Here is an 11836-nt window from a genome sequence, read left to right on the forward strand (position 1 = left end):
GCTCGACGATGTACTTTGTCCACCTTGGATGAATCGTTTTTTTCCCGGGTAATTCCATGGTCTTGCCTGACATTCATACAATGAAACTTTCGTGCATCGATTATTCATATGAGAAATGTTCAATTCCATACACCATCATCCGAATCGAATTTCACGTTTGACTTTTGCTCGTGTATTACTCGTCCATACATCGAATGGGGGCACGGTCATGTTTGCCTTATTGAGATGCAATTATGAACATCATTCATATCCATTTGTAGTCAAGTTTTTACAAAGTTAATGTCCATATTAATAATCAACCAATCAAACACATTTCCTTCGATTAGTGAGGAGGAAATAAAGTCCAATAGAGTTCGTATTTCACAGGTGCTGGACTCACTTAACTAAGCCGCATCTTTTTACAGGAAAAAAAAAAAAAAACCGAGAATTTGTGCTGAGATCCTCCTAATTCTTTGTAATTAAGGTGGCGTAGCATATATGTGGATATAATAGTTATTATCGCGCTAGAGCAAGTGCAACCGATTGGGTTGATCAACTGGCTACTCTACTCACTAGGCCTGGCTCGGGCGTCCCTCACCTGATGCCAGTGAGTCAGTGACCTCTGCTGGCCATCGGCAAGGCCTCGCGGTGGCCAATGGAGGGAAAAGAAGAAAAAGAAAGAAGCAAAAGAGAAGAAAAGAAAAAAAGAAGAAAAAAAAACTTGACAAAAGAAATTATTAAATTATTATTAAAAATTGTCATTGTCGGATGTGCCACGTAAGAAGGTTAGTGTCCATGTCAACGATTTTCAGCCAAAATTAGTCAAATTGACTTAATTGGAAAAATTGAAAGGCTTAAGATTGAATTTAAAAAAAAAATGCAATAAGTTTAAAACTTTTTAAACAATTTTTCCTTGATACTTGTGCTTAGAAAGATGTTTGAATTCACTGTCTTTCAATCGAAATTACCGACATATGCTATATTGACATACTAAATTACAGAATCTTGACGGAAGAGGGAAGTGGAAATCTGCCACGAAGATGAGTTTAGTAGACGTGTTTTTTTTTGGATTTGGGTTGGTTACACTTGCCGTAATTGTGGGCGGAGGTTAAATTGTACGCTCATTTGTGGCATAGCCTTGAGAATTTGCCTGTTATAGTTGATTCCCCTGATGTTGGGTTGCTGAGATCCGCGCCACTTGATTTGCATTTAGCCCGGAATGCTGATCGCGAAAAGCATGTTTCCAGGATTCTTTGTTTATGTAGATGTAGATGTTAAGAACTTGTTGAAGAGGACAATCTACGAGTGTAGTAGACTGCACATTCATTTCTAAGTTGCAAATGCATGAAGTGGTGAATAATAAGAAAGAGATCAACAATATCTGGTGAGTACTGCTGCGCTGTTAAAGGTGAGGGGTAAGCCACGAGTTCCAGGTTGTGTGCATAATTAAGGAATGAGAGATGTTGCTGAATTTTAAAATTTTCAATTTACTATTATCTGAACGGTTCTCATTAAATCTTTTTTTTTTTTTTTTTGGCTGTTAATTATGACTGTTTCACCCATAAAATTAGATTATCATTATTTTGGATACTGGAGCTGGAAATACTTTGAATGTTCGGAGGACTGCGAAAGACTTGATAGCAGCAGGAGCTGCCGCTGTTTTCTAGGGGTACTAGTTTCAGCCGAGAGAGGTATAATGCTGCTCCTTCTACAAAAGCTCCTTTTCTTTTAATTACTCACTTCATGAGCGCTGAAGTTCTATTATGAACTACCTAGTCCCAAATTGTAAATTAGTCAAGTTTGAGCCTATGTTTCAGTTTCAGATATGTTGAATTTTAATCAGTTGGACATTCTGTGAAGAAGTTATTACAAGTATACACCTTGTTAGCAAATTCTGGGTCAACTGTCATTCTTTGAGTTAGTTGTTCCTGAATTCTGTCTGACAACTGTGCATCTACTGATTTCAAATTACTTCCTCTTCAGGATCAAGCATGGCCAAAGAAGTGTGGCTGATATGTATCATTATCATTGTCATTTCAGGGCATATGCGTGGTAAGCAGGTATACAAGCCTGCCCTTGGTGAATTTGAGCTGTGATGTTCTCTTTCAAAACTCAGGAGCATAGAAACACATAAAACTGCGATTCCTCTCAAACTGCCTCATTTATTGGTCATACCAGGTGATGAGCATGCTGATAAAATAGCATCTGCAGGGAATGCTATTGGGAATTCTGACTTCTTCCTCATGGCTAGGACCAATGCACATGCAACATCAGCCAAAAACTGCTCTATCTGATGCCATTGTAAGGGTTAATCTTTACATGGAGGTACTAGTAGACTGATCCTCTGCTTCTTGTCATGATCTACTGTGGAGTGAGGCTTCTGTTCGTTGTGAAGCAGAAATTCTGGTCTAGAGGGCATCGCAGGGTCATCCCATGCTGAGACACAGGTTTACAGTGAAAATGCAGACCTCTTTCCTGACATTATTACAGTATTCAAGTGATGACTAGATGTTCAACCCAAAGTTAATAACAAGAAATAGATATTTTGGCATCTTAGTATTGGTAGATCTCCACTTTTTTAATCCTATACCTTCATTTCTCCAGAAACTCATGCAACTTCTGCCATAATTCAAGTGTAGATTATATCATATGACTTCTTAGTTTGTGTTCCATTTGCCTCTCCTTTAACCCTTGCACTCTTGACGCTCATTATCACCCATTATCTCCCGTACTGCTCTCTGCATCATAAGGAATTCAGCAATTACGCTTACTGACGAAACCATCCCAGGTAAGTTATACATTTTTAGACTGGTCATGAATGTGGCTTGTGAAGTCAAAATTAGAGCCTTTTCAGTTGGAACTGAGGTGATTGAGCTCGATTGTTTACTTCAGGCAGGGATACAATTGCTCTTCATGAATCCGCTCGTGAAGGCATTTGCTGTCTAATGCTCTGTCTGAAGAAGGAAAAAGGAAAGTAAATATCAGCAACATATCCTGACCTTTCAAATGTTTGCATGATGATTTCTGTCAAAATTTCATTTTACTATGTGAATCCGCTCGTCGTTTCTTAGAATGTGCTGGATGGTCAAGCTGTTCGGACAATGTTTATTGGTGTTTCAAGACACTACAAAATGGAGCATAGTGTTTCCTCCGAAAGCATTGATAGAAATGAATAATCGAAATCATTTTTTTTTGGGTTTCTTAACTCCTTTTGTTTATTGTAATAAAAGTCGCCGGCAGGAGCTGATGGATGCTTTGTGGAGGCTCCTAGGGATGACGATGAGCTCAAGGAGATAGGACAGGACGGTGTACGAGAGGCTACAGGGTATGCAATATGATTGAAGGTAAAGTCACACCATTGACCGCTGCCGAGGAGCTGAAAGAGATGGGCTTTCATTTGATCGTGCGCCCCGTGCACTGTGCTCTATGCTTGATCGCGCACCATTGCCGATGTCCTCAAGTCCTTGAAAGAGAAGGGAACTACAAGAGAGGATCTCGACAAGATGCCTATGTCTGAGGAATTTAACCAGTCGGTCGGAACTTGCAGTCCTGATTCAAGCTCGAACCACGGTGCTCTGAATTTAAGGAGCGCCGACGGAGTAAATTCACAGTAACTGCAAAAGCCGAAAGTAATCGAATATGTGCGGCAACATTTGAATTCCAATTTCCAGTTTCCCCCAAGGCTTCTAACACATCACGACCCACGCATTTGCATGAGAGATGCACCGCTTAGAGTGTGTTAGAACTCTTTTCAATATGAATGCTTTTGCTAAGTATTACATATCAATTTTTTTTATTTTAAGTAAGTCTGTCTCTCTAATGGCCGACGATTCCAGCAACAGAAGATTATTATGCTGCCCTAAAATATTATCTGAACTTGGCAATTCTTCAGTCAAAGAAACTTGACAATTCAAGAAAGCACCATGCCTGACTACGGACCACAGCAGACGCGTTAGGAAGCATAGCACAAACACGCTAATCTGAACTTTCGTCTCTTGCACCGCCCGAGATAAACACACTTATTATTATGCTGCCCTAAAAAATTATCTGAACTTGGCAATTCTTCATTCAAAGAAACTTGGCAATTCAAGAAAGCACCATGCCTGACTACGGGCCACGGTAGACGGGTTAAGAAGCATAGCATAAACACGCTTATCTGAACTTTCGTCTCTTGCACCGCCCGAGTTAAACACGCTTATTTGGCTTTTCAAAAGGAAGAGTGAAAAGCCAGATTGAAAAGCCAGAATGGGATTAGGAAAGCACAGCCTCTTTGCAATTGCTACGAACTTTCGTCTCTGCACCAGGCATGACCACAGGCCGAAGCAAATACCTTAAATAGCAGAGCATAAACATGGCAAGGTACAGAATCGTTTCCATCGGAGAGAGTTATCAAGTACTAAGAACTCATCAAAGATTCCTTCACTGGTGCTCGATACGGGTGTATTTGACTCGGCGTTCCATATTAACGCTTCGCGATTGGAAGACTGAGGAGCTAAAGAGGGCAAGCTGGATTTTTTGTTGGGTATATTTGATGCAGTAGGCTTTGAGCTGTATTTACTTTTTCTGGGGTAAACTACTTGGAACTCAATCCAAAACTTAATTGAATATAAATAATACTCATCGCCACAGACTATTGACTACCACTCCAGAAGGACAATGCATAGAATCAATAGATATCTAGATATGGACATTTATGGCTGGCATCCATCAAAGTTTCGTAATATCATAAGCGGTAAGCAAATTCAATCGAATCTCAACCGCTTATTCAATCGAATCTCAACAACTAGATATGTATTAATGTGGGTAAAGAACAATGAAAAGAAAAAAAAAATCTCAACCCACCAAAGTGCTATAAATTTATAGGGGCTCCAATTTAGCTGTCCGTGCAATCGTTACAAACTTTTGTAAAGACCCGTGCTCTACGCTGCATTATTGATTTCAATCAGTCGAGAACTCTTTCGGTGAGATCGGTCTTCAAGCGATTATCCGCAGAACTAGCTGAATTCCCCATGTCTGGCACAAAGAACATGTTTACCCGCAGTCGATTGCAACACTTTGGCTATATGCCGAGACTGCCGCGGTGAACTTGTTCTCGGCAACGGTTGGTCGCAGCAATCGCAACTGGCTACAGCGAACTTGTTCTTCATGCTAAATATGGGGAATTCAGCTAATCTGAGCCACGGACAGTCAGCTTGAAGACTCATCACACCTGGAAGAGTCATGGCGGTCTCTACCGATCGAAACAATAATGCACACGTCATGACCCTTGACAAAATGTCAAGCATCTCGATGTTATCACAATCGGTTATTTCGTCACTGTCTCACTCTCTCACGTCTCTGCCTTAGATTTCGCCATATTTAGACCAAATCTCCATCCTTCCACAAGCTCTTCGACGCCGACGCCGACTCGCCACAGTCCTCAACTCTTGAGTCTCTAGCTCAGACTCGTCCTTGAAATCCTGGAAATCAACCTCGAGATCATCTTTTCCACGCACCGACAGCTTCCGGTTTGGCCTGCCTCTTCGAGTGCTTGCCCGACGATTTCTTCAGATCGAGTCCATATATAATCCGCAGTCGATTCGCGAGACCTCTGGTCAGGGATGGAAATCAGGAGACAATAGCACCTCGCTGAAACAGTACGAGAAGACCAGCAGGAGTAACAACAAAAAAGCTAGCTGACGATCAGAGCTTGCTTCGGTCTGGTGATCGGAGGAAATGAATTTCGGATAGTTTGTGGAGAATTGCATTCGGGGTTTATGTAAATGAACTTTTTTTAATTTTTTGTTCGAATATTTAATGAAGTTCATTTGGTGGGATGCGTAATTTATTTGGTTGACAGAGGAGTAGAGAAGGTTGTTACAAAATTCCAATCTCTGAAATGCTTAAGCTGGCTTCCACTACCTCTCGTCACCATCATCCCTAGGCCCCTAGCTACTACTGTTCAAATCAAGGAGGAGTAGAATTGTGTAGTGATGGGTACAGAAAATAGAATTAGAGAGAGAGAGAATAAAATAGGTGTAATGGACTCAGCCGAAAAGAGCAACAACTCAAATTGATTAGAGGAGAAGAAAAGGGGCGCGCAAGGGACAATGACAAAATGGGTTTAAGTTAGGCTTGTTTAGTTCATAGTCGGATTAGCAAGTTTTGGATTTAATAAGGCTTAATAAGCTTTGGGCTTGAGGCTTCATGAGCTTGGGCTTGAATAGGCTTGATGAGGTTAGATTTTAAAATGGACTTGAGCAAAAAAGCTCATTTCATTTTTAAGGCCTTTCATGTTTTCTGTTACCTGGACCTGCGAGGTCCAAGCTGGGTCTAAATTTGGACTAAGCCCAAGGGCCTAGCTCGAGTCTTTATTTTCGGAAAATAATAAAAATTCGGGAGATGGAAGAATTTGAAAGAACTCATGCGATTGAGGACCTTTGGCCCTCAACTCAACATTACCTCTAAACTCCTCTTTTCCCCAACACTCATTCGGGAGTGTTGTGACAAGACGCACACATAGAGATGGCTATTCCACCAAGTTTAGTAGCTATCCTTACTTTTTAGTCCCAAATAAATTGAGTGAAAGTCTGTGATCAAAGGATTTTGAGGCAGGGCTGTGGTAAAATTCTTTTGCGCCACACTCAGGCTGGGAGAGGAATAGATATGGCTAGCCTTCTTTTCCTCTTGTTCTATCTTTACTCCTCCTAAAAAATTTCTAGCTTTATTGTTTTTACATATATTCTTTCCTCATTTAACCGTGAAAACTTCATATAATAAACATAGCTTAATTCTGCACAAACCGTAAGGATGGATCAAATTCTAACTTGAATTTTCAAAGTTGCCCAATATAAAGCACTAGACTTTATAGTTTTCTCAAATTTGGCAAGCCGTTAACTCAAATTTTTACAAAATTCTAGCACATTGATATTATTTTGTCACGACCTTCTCGTAGTTGAACCACGAGGGTAAGGCGCTTAGCACATACTTTCGCATGTTGATATTAATTTTGCACAAACCGCAAGGATGGACCAATTTTTTGACTCGAATTTTCAAAGTTGCCCAATATAAAGCACTAGACTTTATAGTTATCTCAAATCTGGCAAGCTGTTAGCTCAAATATTTACAAAATTCTGGCACGTTGATATTATTCTGTCATGACCTTCTCGTAGCCGAACTGCAAGAGTAAGGCTTTTAGCATGTGAGGGTTGATCATGTAGGTACATAAGCAGGAATGTACACTTTTGGTACTTTTGTTCATTATTTTGAAAAAAAAAAATTAATGCAGTCATCGTCTATTTGTTATCCTTTCACTAACATGTGAGGGTTGATTATGTAGGTATGCAAGCAAGGAATGTAACACTCAATAATTAGTAATACGATTACAGAGAATTTTTATTCAGATAGGCTTAGCAAGCAAAGCAAATTGCTATCCATCATCACAAAAATTCTGTAAACTATGATAGAGAAAATATGCAAGCAAAATACATGGTTATGGACGGACTAGGACTAACTAACATTCATCTATACTAATCTTTTTTATTTTATTTATTTAATTAACATGCAAGACTTAAGAAACGAACCCTAACATTATGTATGACAGAGATCGATTTTACATGCACTAATTTAATAACTAAATGGCAAGGAAGAATGATACAGCTGTATGATATGCATGATGAGTTTTTAATGACATACTATGGAATTAGTTTTAAATACTATCATGTTAGTATATTAAAATTCTCATAATAGGCGACTTTTATGATGCATTTAAAATCATATATTAAAATAAAACTATTGCATGAAATTAGTCAAACCTTGATTTCCTTATCCCCAAGATAGACTTGATGAGTCACGAATGGCAGCAACAGTGGGCTTGGGTTGCAATGGGGCAAGCCAAGCGAGGCCTCGCGGATGGACTGAATTGAGCGCCGGAAAAACCTGCAGGGAATGATCAAGGCCTGGCGTGGTCGTTAAATGGCTGTGCAAGACCCGAGCATCGGCAACGCCGGCGTGGCTCACGGTGGGGCTGAGATTCAGCTCAACAAAGGCTCGTACACAGGCACGGATATGGATTGTCGCCGGGAACTTTTTCGTGGCTCACTATGGCCCATGAAAGCTTGGGCAAGGGTCACGACGTCCTTGCTAGATCTAGCGAGGCAAGGGCATCACGGCCCTTACCAACCACAATGAGGGCGAACAACGTAACCTTGATCCAATCAGGGCTTTGTGGGACTTACCGAGGGTCTAGCAGAGGTTGCCAATGCCCAGTGGTCATTGAAGAAGAAAAAAATAAAAGAAAGGATGAAAAGAAAAAAGAAAATTTGAAAATCAATAAAAAAAATTCTGAAAATTTAAAAAAAATTACAAATTGTCAATGTCAGATTTCCGGCCAAAATCAATCGGAATGACTACATTGGTAATTCATTAAAAATTTTAGTACTAAATAGACAAATCATCAAAAAGTTGAGAATTAATATAATTGAAAAGATTTAAGACTGAATTGTGCAAGTCGTCAAAAGATTTAAGACTAAGTTGGCTGCCATACAAGAGGTTTAGAATTTTTTAGAAAAATTTTCCTATGAATAAGGACATTAGTCTCAAGTCATTTTGCCTTCTTTTTTTCCTGGGTTGATTTAGTACTCCTTTAAGGGTACACAATTGTTCCTTCGGAGTCAAGCCAGCATAGAAAAGTTCGCTAAGAAAAAAAAAACTCGGAGCGCTTGCATTCATCTACGACAGCATAAATAGATAATTAGATAGATATATGTCAACTAGAGGTTTCAATGAAACCTTTGTCGCGCCGAAACATGATGAACCCTTGCCCTAGCAGTTGCCCTCAACCATGAGACGTTTTTGGATAAATTTTTATCTTTTTTTTCAACAACATATGCCAATCTGCGTATGACTTTCTAGGGAAGTTGTGCCTTCTTTTTTCTTTTCTTTTTTTGGCAATTTAGCTTTTAGTTCTTGTTACATTTTGCACTTAGAAAATTCAAACGTATTATATATTGCACTAAAAAGTTCATGCATATCTGCGCGGAGACCCAATATGAAACTATAGTTTGAAACTTTTTTAAGAGCTCTTACTAAACACAATTTGCCCACGATGAGCTTAATATGGATAACAATAGATCCATTGTAATGCAATGTGCAGATATTTGCACTTAAATAATTTTGCACATATCTATCGTTGAGGCCTAATATGAAACTTAAATAGTTCAACAATTTTGAAAAACTTACAATCAATACAACATGTCCATGATGAGTCCAACGTGGGTATCGGAACGCAAGGCACAGGTACACTATGTCTCTTGAACTTATATACAGTTCCCGACCTAATATAAATTTTGGATAAAACATGATGAGACATCACTTATAAACTTGATTCGCGCTTATGTATATGATCTATTGAGCTTACCCGAAAAGTATATGAGAATCATCGTAAAAGTAAAAGAAATATACATGTCAATTTTGTGTTTGCTATAATAAGTTCTTCTTTGATTAGAAATAAACTTAGCTATTAATAAGCATAACATAATACATATTACAAGACAAATGTAATTGAGTTGGGGAGCCGCGAAATACAAGGAGACGAAAGAAATCGGTTGAAGTGGTATGAAGTACAATTGTCGAAATAATTACATCAACATTTTCCCTTGTAAAACCAATATAAACATATTCCTTATGCTCATTGATTTACATAGACCAGTTAAAGTACACAGACCTCGCGTTTGTATAGAAATCGACATTAGAAATTTTTATTTTTTGTTGCCTAATTGCAAAATATTAGGATTATCAATCAATGGAAAGTAATTACTGATACAATACGAAGAAATGGGAAACACATATACGTAGAAAGATACCAATATCTCAAGATTGAAGTACATGGCTGATAAAGCATGGACAGAATATTTCTAAAACAACTAATTTGGGTATTTTTTTGGTAAGAAGCTATTTTCTTGATATAATAGTAAACCCTAGTAAAAAGCTAAAGCAAATTAACGAGAAATCAAAAGAGATAATATAGTCATCACTGATACTAGTAAATTGAAGGGTGCATGAATCTAGTATATTGTTTCTGGGCACTTCATCAACATTATTCTGCAACACGCGTATAAAAGGAAAATAAAGGGATTGCGATGTCTCATATCATAAAAATTTGGACTAAGACAACTAAATGCATCTTCATCTCGGTGATAAGAGTGACTGATCCTCCTGCACTGAAGTCATCTCTACCTGTGCTTCCAATACATTGACATCGGAATCACACTCGAAACATAGATAGATCAGTTCTAATGCGATTGATCACTTCTTCATTTTGTCGGGCGGCCATGGGATTTCGTAGTGATCGTGCTTGCTCCAATTCCATCGCCACTTCCTTCATTGTAGGCCTGTACCTTCCATGAAGTTCTAAGCATCTTTTCGCCAAGTTGGACACATAATAATTTCTTCGTTCTCACCATGGTCTAATACCTCCTTATCAAGAACATCAAACAAGCGATTCTGTTGCATCGAAATGATGAAGTATGAGGCTAGATTTCTGTCCTCTTCTGCCCTTAGTTGAGAAATTGGCTTTTCTCAGTTAGTAGCTCAACAAGGACAACCCCAAAGCTATAGACATCACTCTTGTGGGTAAATTGACTTGTTTGGTAGTATTCGGGTCCAAGTATCCGAAGGTTCCTCTCGCACCATTGTGATCAAGTGTGTTTGGTCTATGGAAATCAATTTGGAAGCTCAAAATCCGCCACTTTGGCTCTATATTTTTCACCCAAAAGTATATTTGATGAGTTGATATCCACGATGATAAATCGGTATGGTTGCATCGAGTGCAAATATGAAAAAGAACCCAGGCGACTTCAGCAATTCTTAATCTCATTTCCCATGAGATGGGAAATTCTTCGTCTGGTCATGAAGATGGCGATAGAGTTCCATTAGGGACAAATTCATATACCAGAAGAGGGACTTCACTCTCCAAACAAAATCTAATAGCTTGACCACATTTCTATGATTGATTTCGGATAGAATAACAATTTCATTGGCCAACTGTTCGACTTGTCTGCATCAATAATATTGGATTTCTTGACCGCAATGATCGTTCCGTCTATCAACATTCCCTTGTAAACAGTTCCTTGACCACCTTGACCCAATATTCGATTCTCATTGAAATGATCCGTAGCCATGTCTAACTCCTAATTAAGCGAATAACTTGCCTTTGTCCACATGATTGTCTTCAATAGAAGATAGACGTTTTTGCAACAAAAATCCGCCATTACGTTCGAAAATTTTCGTTCGCGTTTGCTTCACGCCTTCTTTTGATGTATTTGTTCAACCACCAACAAAGCAAAAGCAACACTATGGCTCCGGTACCCGTGCCAGCCCCTGTGTCCCAAAGGTCAGCAGGAATAGCTATGTAACCAATTTCCTCTTCATCGTCAACAAATTAGTTTCCACTAATTTAACAAGTGATTTTAAGATTTGAAGAGAGTGAGCCAAAAAGGAGGATTAGCTCAACAAAATAAATCAAAAATATTATGCATCATTTATGGGTGAGAAACAAAGATACAATCAAATTGTTGAAGGCATAGATTATGAAATTACAAATAAAGATTATCCAAGAAGTCCTAAATTTATCAAAAACGGTAGTTAATTCAATCATAAACATTTTAATTGTTTCAATTTAGTCCTAAACATTTTGATGATTTGCCAATTTAGTTCTAAACTTTTTAAAAATTTGTCAATTTAGTCCTTCCAACCAATTTTGGCTGAAAATCACTAAATCCTATTTGACATGACTAGTGCTAATGTTAACAATTTTTGCAAATTTTTTTAATTCTATGATTTTTTTTTTTGCTTTATTTGATTTTCCTTTTCCTTTTCC

General features: G+C 38.5%; 1 pseudogene; it reads left to right on the forward strand.

Annotated features, from left to right (window-relative positions):
- Positions 1-7932: 7932 nt before the first annotated feature.
- LOC104446148 overlaps positions 7933-11836 on the forward strand; it is a 17921-nt pseudogene continuing 14017 nt past the window's right edge.

The sequence above is a fragment of the Eucalyptus grandis genome, chromosome 6 (genome assembly GCF_016545825.1).
Source record: "Eucalyptus grandis isolate ANBG69807.140 chromosome 6, ASM1654582v1, whole genome shotgun sequence".
Taxonomy (NCBI): domain Eukaryota; kingdom Viridiplantae; phylum Streptophyta; class Magnoliopsida; order Myrtales; family Myrtaceae; genus Eucalyptus; species Eucalyptus grandis.